Below are 9,730 nucleotides of genomic sequence, written 5' to 3'. Positions count from 1 at the left end.
CTAAGTAAAATAAAAACTGAATTCCGATGAAATGTTAGCTTGTTTGAATTATATGATGTCATTTTGTCATAGCTAACCAAGTGTAGTGAATATATTATTTTGAATCTGAACAATATAATGTCAGAAGTGGGATTTGAACCCACGCCTCCAACTGGAGACCAGAAGTCCCATAGATATGGAAGGTTTATACCTTGAGTCTGGCGCCTTAGACCACTCGGCCATCCTGACATTGGTGCTTGACAATTAGCTTGTTGAAATAAGTCTGCAAGTATAGCTACATTTTTATTGAATACAATAATTGCTAATTGTTAACATTTTTTAAAATTAATTTTAAATAATTAAGTCAACACAGCTAAGTAAAATAAAAACTGAATTCAGATGAATTGTTAGCTTGTTTGAATTATATGATGTCATTTTGTCATAGATAACCAAGTGTAGTGAATATACTATTTTGAATCTGAACTGACCAATATAATGTCAGAAGTGGGATTTGAACCCACGCCTCAAACTGGAGACCAGAAGTCCCATACATATGGAAGGTTTATACCTTGAGTCTGGCGCCTTAGACCACTCGGCCATCCTGACATTGGTGCTTGGTAAGTAGCTTGTTGAAAGTAGTCTGCAAGTATAGCTACATTTTTTTTATTGAATACAATAATTGCTAATTGTTAACATTTTTTTTAATTAATTTTAAATAATTAAGTCAACACAGCTAAGTAAAATAAAAACTGAATTCAGATGAATTGTTAGCTTGTTTGAATTATATGATGTCATTTTGTCATAGATAACCAAGTGTAGTGAATATACTATTTTGAATCTGAACTGACCAAAAGAGTGTCAGAAGTGGGATTTGAACCCACGCCTCCAACTGGAGACCAGAAGTCCCATACATATGGAAGGTTTATACCTTGAGTCTGGCGCCTTAGACCACTCGGCCATCCTGACGTTGCTGCTTGCTAAGTAGCTTGTTGAAAGTAGTCTGCAAGTATAGCTACATTTTTTAACTGATTACAATAATTGCTAAATGTAATTTTTTTTTTAAATGAATTAGAAATAATTAGGTCAACACAGCTAAGTAAAATAAAAACTGAATTCCGATGAAATGTTAGCTTGTTTGAATTATATGATGTCATTTTGTCATAGCTAACCAAGTGTAGTGAATATATTATTTTGAATCTGAACAATATAATGTCAGAAGTGGGATTTGAACCCACGCCTCCAACTGGAGACCAGAAGTCCCATACATATGGAAGGTTTATACCTTGAGTCTGGCGCCTTAGACCACTCGGCCATCCTGACATTTCTGCTTGTTTATGAGCTTGTTGAAGGTAGTCTGGTGGTATCATACAATTTTTTAATGAATACAATAATTGCTAAATGTTAACAAGTTTTCAGTATAAAAAAATAAATTTGGTCAAAAAATCCTACTAAAATAAAAAGTGAATTAAGATGAAATGTTAGCTTGTTTGAATGATATGATTTCATTATGTCATAGCTAACCAAGTGTAGTTAATATACTATTTTGAATCTGAACTGACCAATATAATGTCAGAAGTGGGATTTGAACCTACGCCTCCAACTGGAGACCAGAAGTCCCATACATATGGAAGGTTTATACCTTGAGTCTGGCGCCTTAGACCACTCGGCCATCCTGACATTGCTGCTTGGTAAGTAGCTTGTTGAAAGAAGTCTGCAAGTATAGCTACATTTTTATTGAATACAATAATTGCTAATTGTTAACATTTTTTTAAATTAATTTTAAATAATTAAGTCAACACAGCTAAGTAAAATAAAAACTGAATTCAGATGAATTGTTAGCTTGTTTGAATTATATGATGTCATTTTGTCATAGCTAACCAAGTGTAGTTAATATACTATTTTGAATCTGAACTGACCAAAAGAGTGTCAGAAGTGAGATTTGAACCCACGCCTCCAACTGGAGACCAGAAGTCCCATAGATATGGAAGGTTTATACCTTGAGTCTGGCGCCTTAGACCACTCGGCCATCCTGACATTGCTGCTTGACAATTAGCTTGTTGAAAGAAGTCTGCAAGTATAGCTACATTTTTATTGAATACAATAATTGCTAATTGTTAACTTTTTTTAAAATTAATTTTAAAAAATTAGGTCAACACAGCTAAGTAAAATAAAAACTGAATTCAGGTGAATTGTTAGCTTGTTTGAATTATATGATGTCATTTTGTCATAGATAACCAAGTGTAGTGAATATACTATTTTGAATCTGAACAATATAATGTCAGAAGTGGGATTTGAACCCACGCCTCCAACTGGAGACCAGAAGTCCCATACATATGGAAGGTTTATACCTTGAGTCTGGCGCCTTAGACCACTCGGCAATCCTGACATTGCTGCTTGATAAGTAGCTTGTTGAAAGTAGTCTGCAAGTATAGCAACATTTTATTGAATACAATAATTGCTAAATGTTAACATTTTTTAAATGAATTAGAAATATTTAAGTCAACACATCTAAGTAAAATAAAAACTGAATTCCGATGAAATGTTAGCTTGTTTCAATTATATGATGTCATTTTGTCATAGCTAATCAAGTGTAGTGAATATACTATTTTGAATCTGAACTGACCAATATAATGTCAGAAGTGGGATTTGAACCCACGCCTCCAACTGGAGACCAGAAGTCCCATACATATGGAAGGTTTATACCTTGAGTCTGGCGCCTTAGACCACTCGGCCATCCTGACATTGCTGCTTGACAATTAGCTTGTTGAAAGTAGTCTGCAAATATAGCTACATTTTTATTGAATACAATAATTGCTAATTGTTAACATTTTTTTAAATGAATTAGAAATAATTAGGTCAACACAGCTAAGTAAAATAAAAACTGAATTCAGATGAATTGTTAGCTTGTTTGAATTATATGATGTCATTTTGTCATAGATAACCAAGTGTAGTGAATATACTATTTTGAATCTGAACTGACCAAAAGGGTGTCAGAAGTGGGATTTGAACCCACGCCTCCAACTGGAGACCAGAAGTCCCATACATATGGAAGGTTTATACCTTGAGTCTGGCGCTTTAGACCACTCGGCCATCCCGACATTGCTGCTTTACAAGTAGCTTGTTGAAAGAAGTCTGTAAGTATAGCTACATTTTTTTAAATTGAGTACTATAATTGCTAAATGTTAACATCTTTACTTAATTTTAAATATTTAAGTCAACACAGCTAAATAAAATAAAAACTGAATTCAGATGAAATATTAGCTTGTTTGAATTATATGATGTCATTTTGTCATAGATAACCAAGTGTAGTGAATATACTATTTTGAATCTGAACTGACCAAAAGAGTGTCAGAAGTGGAATTTGAACCCACGCCTCCAACTGGAGACCAGAAGTCCCATAGATATGGAAGGTTTATACCTTGAGTCTGGCGCCTTAGACCACTCGGCCATCCTGACATTGCTGCTTGACAATTAGCTTGTTGAAAGAAGTCTGCAAGTATAGCTACATTTTTATTGAATACAATAATTGCTAATTGTTAACATTTTTTTAAATTAATTTTAAATAATTAAGTCAACACAGCTAAGTAAAATAAAAACTGAATTCCGATGAATTGTTAGCTTGTTTGAATTATATGATGTCATTTTGTCATAGATAACCAAGTGTAGTGAATATACTATTTTGAATCTGAACTGACCAAAAGGGTGTCAGAAGTGGGATTTGAACCCACACCTCCAACTGGAGACCAGAAGTCCCATACATATGGAAGGTTTATACCTTGAGTCTGGCGCCTTAGACCACTCGGCCATCCTGACATTGCTGCTTGTTTATGAGCTTGTTGAAGGTAGTCTGGTGGTATCATACAATTTTTTAATGAATACAATAATTGCTAAATGTTAACAAGTTTTCAGTATAAAAAAATAAATTTGGTCAAAAAATCCTACTAAAATAAAAAGTGAATTAAGATGAAATGTTAGCTTGTTTGAATGATATGATTTCATTATGTCATAGCTAACCAAGTGTAGTTAATATACTATTTTGAATCTGAACTGACCAATATAATGTCAGAAGTGGGATTTGAACCCACGCCTCCAACTGGAGACCAGAAGTCCCATACATATGGAAGGTTTATACCTTGAGTCTGGCGCCTTAGACCACTCGGCCATCCTGCTGTGCTGCTTGCTAAGTAGCTTGTTGAAAGTAGTGTGCAAGTATAGCTACATTTTTTAACTGATTACAATAATAGCTAAATGTAATTTTTTTTTTTAATGTATTAGAAATAATTAGGTCAACACAGCTAAGTAAAATAAAAACTGAATTCCGATGAAATGTTAGCTTGTTTGAATTATATGATGTCATTTTGTCATAGCTAATCAAGTGTAGTGAATATACTATTTTGAATCTGAACTGACCAATATAATGTCAGAAGTGGGATTTGAACCCACGCCTCCAACTGGAGACCAGAAGTCCCATAGATATGGAAGGTTTATACCTTGAGTCTGGCGCCTTAGACCACTCGGCCATCCTGACGTTGCTGCTTGCTAAGTAGCTTGTTGAAAGTAGTCTGCAAGTATAGCTTCATTTTTTATTGAATACAATAATTGTTAAATGTTAAAAAAATTTATAATTAATTTTAAATATTTAAGTCAACACAGCTAAATAAAATAAAAAGTTAATTCAGATGAATTGTTAGCTTGTTTGAATTATATGATGTCATTTTGTCATAGCTAACCAAGTGTAGTCAATATACTATTTTGAATCTGAACTGACCAATATAATGTCAGAAGTGGGATTTGAACCCACACCTCCAACTGGAGACCAGAAGTCCCATAGATATGGAAGGTTTATACCTTGAGTCTGGCGCCTTAGACCACTCGGCCATCCTGACAATGCTGTTTGTTTATGAGCTTGTTGAAGGTAGTCTGGTGGTATCATACAATTTTTTAATGAATACAATAATTGCTAAATGTTAACAAGTTTTCAGTATAAAAAAATAAATTTGGTCAAAAAATCCTACTAAAATAAAAAGTGAATTAAGATGAAATGTTAGCTTGTTTGAATGATATGATTTCATTTTGTCATAGCTAAACAAGTGTAGTTAATATACTATTTTGAATCTGAACTGACCAATATAATGTCAGAAGTGGGATTTGAACCCACGCCTCCAACTGGAGACCAGAAGTCCCATACATATGGAAGGTTTATACCTTGAGTCTGGCGCCTTAGACCACTCGGCCATCCTGACATTGGTGCCTGGTAAGTAGCTTGTTGAAAGTAGTCTGCAAGTATAGCTACATTTTTTTTTATTGAATACAATAATTGCTAATTGTTAACATTTTTTTAAATTAATTTTAAATAATTAGGTCAACATAGTTAAGTAAAATAAAAACTGAATTCAGATGAAATATTAGCTTGTTTAAATTATCTGATGTCATTTTGTCATAGCTAACCAAGTGTAGTGAATATACTATTTTGAATCTGAACAATATAATGTCAGAAGTGGGATTTGAACCCACGCCTCCAACTGGAGACCAGAAGTCCCATACATATGGAAGGTTTATACCTTGAGTCTGGCGCCTTAGACCACTCGGCCATCCTGACATTGCTGCTTGTTTATGAGCTTGTTGAAGGTAGTCTGGTGGTATCATACAATTTTTTAATGAATACAATAATTGCTAAATGTTAACATTTTTTCAGTATAAAAAAATAAATTTGGTCAAAAAATACTACTAAAATAAAAAGTGAATTGAGATGAAAAGTTAGCTTGTTTGAATGATATGATTTCATTTTGTCATAGCTAACCAAGTGTAGTGAATATACTATTTTGAATCTGAACAATATAATGTCAGAAGTGGGATTTGAACCCACGCCTCCAACTGGAGACCAGAAGTCCCATACATATGGAAGGTTTATACTTTGAGTCTGGCGCCTTACACCACTCGGCCATCCTGACATTGCTGCTTGACAATTAGCTTGTTGAAAGAAGTCTGGAAGTATAGCTACATTTTTATTGAATACAATAATTGCTAATTGTTAACATTTTTTTTAATTAATTTTAAATAATTAAGTCAACACAGCTAAGTAAAATAAAAACTGAATTCAGATGAATTGTTAGCTTGTTTGAATTATATGATGTCATTTTGTCATAGATAACCAAGTGTAGTGAATATACTATTTTGAATCTGAACCGACCAAAAGAGTGTCAGAAGTGGGATTTGAACCCACGCCTCCAACTGGAGACCAGAAGTCCCATAGATATGGAAGGTTTATACCTTGAGTCTGGCGCCTTAGACCACTCGGCCATCCTGACATTGGTGCTTGGTAAGTAGCTTGTTGAAAGTAGTCTGCAAGTATAGCTACATTTTTTTTTATTGAATACAATAATTGCTAATTGTTAACATTTTTTTAAATTAATTTTAAATAATTAAGTCAACACAGCTAAGTAAAATAAAAACTGAATTCAGATGAATTGTTAGCTTGTTTGAATTATATGATGTCATTTTGTCATAGATAACCAAGTGTAGTGAATATACTATTTTGAATCTGAACTGACCAAAAGGGTGTCAGAAGTGGGATTTGAACCCACGCCTCCAACTGGAGACCAGAAGTCCCATACATATGGAAGGTTTATACCTTGAGTCTGGCGCTTTAGACCACTCGGCCATCCCGACATTGCTGCTTTACAAGTAGCTTGTTGAAAGAAGTCTGTAAGTATAGCTACATTTTTTTAAATTGAGTACTATAATTGCTAAATGTTAACATCTTTACTTAATTTTAAATATTTAAGTCAACACAGCTAAATAAAATAAAAACTGAATTCAGATGAAATATTAGCTTGTTTGAATTATATGATGTCATTTTGTCATAGATAACCAAGTGTAGTGAATATACTATTTTGAATCTGAACTGACCAAAAGAGTGTCAGAAGTGGGATTTGAACCCACGCCTCCAACTGGAGACCAGAAGTCCCATAGATATGGAAGGTTTATACCTTGAGTCTGGCGCCTTAGACCACTCGGCCATCCTGACATTGCTGCTTGACAATTAGCTTGTTGAAAGAAGTCTGCAAATATAGCTACATTTTTATTGAATACAATAATTGCTAATTGTTAACATTTTTTTAAATGAATTAGAAATAATTAGGTCAACACAGCTAAGTAAAATAAAAACTGAATTCCGATGAAATGTTAGCTTGTTTGAATTATATGATGTCATTTTGTCATAGCTAACCAAGTGTAGTGAATATATTATTTTGAATCTGAACAATATAATGTCAGAAGTGGGATTTGAACCCACGCCTCCAACTGGAGACCAGAAGTCCCATACATATGGAAGGTTTATACCTTGAGTCTGGCGCCTTAGACCACTCGGCAATCCTGACATTGCTGCTTGATAAGTAGCTTGTTGAAAGTAGTCTGCAAGTATAGCAACATTTTATTGAATACAATAATTGCTAAATGTTAACATTTTTTAAATGAATTAGAAATATTTAAGTCAACACATCTAAGTAAAATAAAAACTGAATTCCGATGAAATGTTAGCTTGTTTCAATTATATGATGTCATTTTGTCATAGCTAATCAAGTGTAGTGAATATACTATTTTAAATCTGAACTGACCAATATAATGTCAGAAGTGGGATTTGAACCCACGCCTCCAACTGGAGACCAGAAGTCCCATACATATGGAAGGTTTATACCTTGAGTCTGGCGCCTTAGACCACTCGGCCATCCTGACATTGGTGCTTGGTAAGTAGCTTGTTGAAAGTAGTCTGCAAGTATAGCTACATTTTTTTTATTGAATACAATAATTGCTAATTGTTAACATTTTTTTAAATTAATTTTAAATAATTAAGTCAACACAGCTAAGTAAAATAAAAACTGAATTCAGATGAATTGTTAGCTTGTTTGAATTATATGATGTCATTTTGTCATAGATAACCAAGTGTAGTGAATATACTATTTTGAATCTGAACTGACCAAAAGGGTGTCAGAAGTGGGATTTGAACCCACGCCTCCAACTGGAGACCAGAAGTCCCATACATATGGAAGGTTTATACCTTGAGTCTGGCGCTTTAGACCACTCGGCCATCCCGACATTGCTGCTTTACAAGTAGCTTGTTGAAAGAAGTCTGTAAGTATAGCTACATTTTTTTAAATTGAGTACTATAATTGCTAAATGTTAACATCTTTACTTAATTTTAAATATTTAAGTCAACACAGCTAAATAAAATAAAAACTGAATTCAGATGAAATATTAGCTTGTTTGAATTATATGATGTCATTTTGTCATAGATAACCAAGTGTAGTGAATATACTATTTTGAATCTGAACTGACCAAAAGAGTGTCAGAAGTGGGATTTGAACCCACGCCTCCAACTGGAGACCAGAAGTCCCATAGATATGGAAGGTTTATACCTTGAGTCTGGCGCCTTAGACCACTCGGCCATCCTGACATTGCTGCTTGACAATTAGCTTGTTGAAAGAAGTCTGCAAATATAGCTACATTTTTATTGAATACAATAATTGCTAATTGTTAACATTTTTTTAAATGAATTAGAAATAATTAGGTCAACACAGCTAAGTAAAATAAAAACTGAATTCCGATGAAATGTTAGCTTGTTTGAATTATATGATGTCATTTTGTCATAGCTAACCAAGTGTAGTGAATATATTATTTTGAATCTGAACAATATAATGTCAGAAGTGGGATTTGAACCCACGCCTCCAACTGGAGACCAGAAGTCCCATACATATGGAAGGTTTATACCTTGAGTCTGGCGCCTTAGACCACTCGGCAATCCTGACATTGCTGCTTGATAAGTAGCTTGTTGAAAGTAGTCTGCAAGTATAGCAACATTTTATTGAATACAATAATTGCTAAATGTTAACATTTTTTAAATGAATTAGAAATATTTAAGTCAACACATCTAAGTAAAATAAAAACTGAATTCCGATGAAATGTTAGCTTGTTTCAATTATATGATGTCATTTTGTCATAGCTAATCAAGTGTAGTGAATATACTATTTTGAATCTGAACTGACCAATATAATGTCAGAAGTGGGATTTGAACCCACGCCTCCAACTGGAGACCAGAAGTCCCATACATATGGAAGGTTTATACCTTGAGTCTGGCGCCTTAGACCACTCGGCCATCCTGACATTGGTGCTTGGTAAGTAGCTTGTTGAAAGTAGTCTGCAAGTATAGCTACATTTTTTTTATTGAATACAATAATTGCTAATTGTTAACATTTTTTTAAATTAATTTTAAATAATTAAGTCAACACAGCTAAGTAAAATAAAAACTGAATTCAGATGAATTGTTAGCTTGTTTGAATTATATGATGTCATTTTGTCATAGATAACCAAGTGTAGTGAATATACTATTTTGAATCTGAACTGACCAAAAGGGTGTCAGAAGTGGGATTTGAACCCACACCTCCAATTGGAGACCAGAAGTCCCATACATATGGAAGGTTTATACCTTGAGTCTGGCGCCTTAGACCACTCGGCCATCCTGACATTGCTGCTTGTTTATGAGCTTGTTGAAGGTAGTCTGGTGGTATCATACAATTTTTTAATGAATACAATAATTGCTAAATGTTAACAAGTTTTCAGTATAAAAAAATAAATTTGGTCAAAAAATCCTACTAAAATAAAAAGTGAATTAAGATGAAATGTTAGCTTGTTTGAATGATATGATTTCATTATGTCATAGCTAACCAAGTGTAGTTAATATACTATTTTGAATCTG

At 33.7% G+C, this 9,730-nt stretch overlaps 26 non-coding genes across 26 annotated transcripts; all 26 read right to left on the bottom strand.

Moving 5' to 3' along the window:
- Positions 1-118: 118 nt before the first annotated feature.
- On the bottom strand, positions 119-228 carry trnal-caa (transfer RNA leucine (anticodon CAA)). Its single transcript has 2 exons — positions 191-228; positions 119-164 (listed from the first exon to the last, which is right to left on the bottom strand). It is a non-coding gene; the product is annotated as a tRNA-Leu (tRNA).
- A 247-nt stretch (positions 229-475) lies between these two features.
- Positions 476-585, bottom strand: trnal-caa (transfer RNA leucine (anticodon CAA)). The gene is made up of 2 exons: positions 548-585; positions 476-521 (listed from the first exon to the last, which is right to left on the bottom strand). It is a non-coding gene; the product is annotated as a tRNA-Leu (tRNA).
- Positions 586-835: 250 nt separating this feature from the next.
- Positions 836-945, bottom strand: trnal-caa (transfer RNA leucine (anticodon CAA)). Its single transcript has 2 exons — positions 908-945; positions 836-881 (listed from the first exon to the last, which is right to left on the bottom strand). It is a non-coding gene; the product is annotated as a tRNA-Leu (tRNA).
- A 244-nt stretch (positions 946-1,189) lies between these two features.
- On the bottom strand, positions 1,190-1,299 carry trnal-caa (transfer RNA leucine (anticodon CAA)). Its single transcript has 2 exons — positions 1,262-1,299; positions 1,190-1,235 (listed from the first exon to the last, which is right to left on the bottom strand). It is a non-coding gene; the product is annotated as a tRNA-Leu (tRNA).
- Positions 1,300-1,546: 247 nt separating this feature from the next.
- On the bottom strand, positions 1,547-1,656 carry trnal-caa (transfer RNA leucine (anticodon CAA)). The gene is made up of 2 exons: positions 1,619-1,656; positions 1,547-1,592 (listed from the first exon to the last, which is right to left on the bottom strand). It is a non-coding gene; the product is annotated as a tRNA-Leu (tRNA).
- A 247-nt stretch (positions 1,657-1,903) lies between these two features.
- Positions 1,904-2,013, bottom strand: trnal-caa (transfer RNA leucine (anticodon CAA)). The gene is made up of 2 exons: positions 1,976-2,013; positions 1,904-1,949 (listed from the first exon to the last, which is right to left on the bottom strand). It is a non-coding gene; the product is annotated as a tRNA-Leu (tRNA).
- Positions 2,014-2,255: 242 nt separating this feature from the next.
- Positions 2,256-2,365, bottom strand: trnal-caa (transfer RNA leucine (anticodon CAA)). Its single transcript has 2 exons — positions 2,328-2,365; positions 2,256-2,301 (listed from the first exon to the last, which is right to left on the bottom strand). It is a non-coding gene; the product is annotated as a tRNA-Leu (tRNA).
- Positions 2,366-2,610: 245 nt separating this feature from the next.
- On the bottom strand, positions 2,611-2,720 carry trnal-caa (transfer RNA leucine (anticodon CAA)). Its single transcript has 2 exons — positions 2,683-2,720; positions 2,611-2,656 (listed from the first exon to the last, which is right to left on the bottom strand). It is a non-coding gene; the product is annotated as a tRNA-Leu (tRNA).
- A 247-nt stretch (positions 2,721-2,967) lies between these two features.
- Positions 2,968-3,077, bottom strand: trnal-caa (transfer RNA leucine (anticodon CAA)). Its single transcript has 2 exons — positions 3,040-3,077; positions 2,968-3,013 (listed from the first exon to the last, which is right to left on the bottom strand). It is a non-coding gene; the product is annotated as a tRNA-Leu (tRNA).
- A 248-nt stretch (positions 3,078-3,325) lies between these two features.
- trnal-caa (transfer RNA leucine (anticodon CAA)) lies at positions 3,326-3,435 on the bottom strand. The gene is made up of 2 exons: positions 3,398-3,435; positions 3,326-3,371 (listed from the first exon to the last, which is right to left on the bottom strand). It is a non-coding gene; the product is annotated as a tRNA-Leu (tRNA).
- A 247-nt stretch (positions 3,436-3,682) lies between these two features.
- trnal-caa (transfer RNA leucine (anticodon CAA)) lies at positions 3,683-3,792 on the bottom strand. The gene is made up of 2 exons: positions 3,755-3,792; positions 3,683-3,728 (listed from the first exon to the last, which is right to left on the bottom strand). It is a non-coding gene; the product is annotated as a tRNA-Leu (tRNA).
- Positions 3,793-4,397: 605 nt separating this feature from the next.
- trnal-caa (transfer RNA leucine (anticodon CAA)) lies at positions 4,398-4,507 on the bottom strand. Its single transcript has 2 exons — positions 4,470-4,507; positions 4,398-4,443 (listed from the first exon to the last, which is right to left on the bottom strand). It is a non-coding gene; the product is annotated as a tRNA-Leu (tRNA).
- A 248-nt stretch (positions 4,508-4,755) lies between these two features.
- Positions 4,756-4,865, bottom strand: trnal-caa (transfer RNA leucine (anticodon CAA)). The gene is made up of 2 exons: positions 4,828-4,865; positions 4,756-4,801 (listed from the first exon to the last, which is right to left on the bottom strand). It is a non-coding gene; the product is annotated as a tRNA-Leu (tRNA).
- A 247-nt stretch (positions 4,866-5,112) lies between these two features.
- trnal-caa (transfer RNA leucine (anticodon CAA)) lies at positions 5,113-5,222 on the bottom strand. The gene is made up of 2 exons: positions 5,185-5,222; positions 5,113-5,158 (listed from the first exon to the last, which is right to left on the bottom strand). It is a non-coding gene; the product is annotated as a tRNA-Leu (tRNA).
- Positions 5,223-5,468: 246 nt separating this feature from the next.
- Positions 5,469-5,578, bottom strand: trnal-caa (transfer RNA leucine (anticodon CAA)). Its single transcript has 2 exons — positions 5,541-5,578; positions 5,469-5,514 (listed from the first exon to the last, which is right to left on the bottom strand). It is a non-coding gene; the product is annotated as a tRNA-Leu (tRNA).
- Positions 5,579-5,820: 242 nt separating this feature from the next.
- Positions 5,821-5,930, bottom strand: trnal-caa (transfer RNA leucine (anticodon CAA)). The gene is made up of 2 exons: positions 5,893-5,930; positions 5,821-5,866 (listed from the first exon to the last, which is right to left on the bottom strand). It is a non-coding gene; the product is annotated as a tRNA-Leu (tRNA).
- A 247-nt stretch (positions 5,931-6,177) lies between these two features.
- trnal-caa (transfer RNA leucine (anticodon CAA)) lies at positions 6,178-6,287 on the bottom strand. Its single transcript has 2 exons — positions 6,250-6,287; positions 6,178-6,223 (listed from the first exon to the last, which is right to left on the bottom strand). It is a non-coding gene; the product is annotated as a tRNA-Leu (tRNA).
- Positions 6,288-6,538: 251 nt separating this feature from the next.
- Positions 6,539-6,648, bottom strand: trnal-caa (transfer RNA leucine (anticodon CAA)). Its single transcript has 2 exons — positions 6,611-6,648; positions 6,539-6,584 (listed from the first exon to the last, which is right to left on the bottom strand). It is a non-coding gene; the product is annotated as a tRNA-Leu (tRNA).
- A 248-nt stretch (positions 6,649-6,896) lies between these two features.
- Positions 6,897-7,006, bottom strand: trnal-caa (transfer RNA leucine (anticodon CAA)). Its single transcript has 2 exons — positions 6,969-7,006; positions 6,897-6,942 (listed from the first exon to the last, which is right to left on the bottom strand). It is a non-coding gene; the product is annotated as a tRNA-Leu (tRNA).
- A 242-nt stretch (positions 7,007-7,248) lies between these two features.
- Positions 7,249-7,358, bottom strand: trnal-caa (transfer RNA leucine (anticodon CAA)). Its single transcript has 2 exons — positions 7,321-7,358; positions 7,249-7,294 (listed from the first exon to the last, which is right to left on the bottom strand). It is a non-coding gene; the product is annotated as a tRNA-Leu (tRNA).
- A 245-nt stretch (positions 7,359-7,603) lies between these two features.
- On the bottom strand, positions 7,604-7,713 carry trnal-caa (transfer RNA leucine (anticodon CAA)). Its single transcript has 2 exons — positions 7,676-7,713; positions 7,604-7,649 (listed from the first exon to the last, which is right to left on the bottom strand). It is a non-coding gene; the product is annotated as a tRNA-Leu (tRNA).
- Positions 7,714-7,963: 250 nt separating this feature from the next.
- On the bottom strand, positions 7,964-8,073 carry trnal-caa (transfer RNA leucine (anticodon CAA)). The gene is made up of 2 exons: positions 8,036-8,073; positions 7,964-8,009 (listed from the first exon to the last, which is right to left on the bottom strand). It is a non-coding gene; the product is annotated as a tRNA-Leu (tRNA).
- A 248-nt stretch (positions 8,074-8,321) lies between these two features.
- Positions 8,322-8,431, bottom strand: trnal-caa (transfer RNA leucine (anticodon CAA)). The gene is made up of 2 exons: positions 8,394-8,431; positions 8,322-8,367 (listed from the first exon to the last, which is right to left on the bottom strand). It is a non-coding gene; the product is annotated as a tRNA-Leu (tRNA).
- Positions 8,432-8,673: 242 nt separating this feature from the next.
- Positions 8,674-8,783, bottom strand: trnal-caa (transfer RNA leucine (anticodon CAA)). Its single transcript has 2 exons — positions 8,746-8,783; positions 8,674-8,719 (listed from the first exon to the last, which is right to left on the bottom strand). It is a non-coding gene; the product is annotated as a tRNA-Leu (tRNA).
- Positions 8,784-9,028: 245 nt separating this feature from the next.
- On the bottom strand, positions 9,029-9,138 carry trnal-caa (transfer RNA leucine (anticodon CAA)). The gene is made up of 2 exons: positions 9,101-9,138; positions 9,029-9,074 (listed from the first exon to the last, which is right to left on the bottom strand). It is a non-coding gene; the product is annotated as a tRNA-Leu (tRNA).
- Positions 9,139-9,388: 250 nt separating this feature from the next.
- trnal-caa (transfer RNA leucine (anticodon CAA)) lies at positions 9,389-9,498 on the bottom strand. Its single transcript has 2 exons — positions 9,461-9,498; positions 9,389-9,434 (listed from the first exon to the last, which is right to left on the bottom strand). It is a non-coding gene; the product is annotated as a tRNA-Leu (tRNA).
- Positions 9,499-9,730: the final 232 nt, after the last annotated feature.

The sequence above is a fragment of the Callionymus lyra genome, chromosome 14 (assembly GCF_982586985.1).
Source record: "Callionymus lyra chromosome 14, fCalLyr1.hap1.1, whole genome shotgun sequence".
Taxonomy (NCBI): domain Eukaryota; kingdom Metazoa; phylum Chordata; class Actinopteri; order Syngnathiformes; family Callionymidae; genus Callionymus; species Callionymus lyra.
Note: the sequence above shows the minus strand (reverse complement) of the source record. Positions and strands in the feature narration are given on the sequence as shown.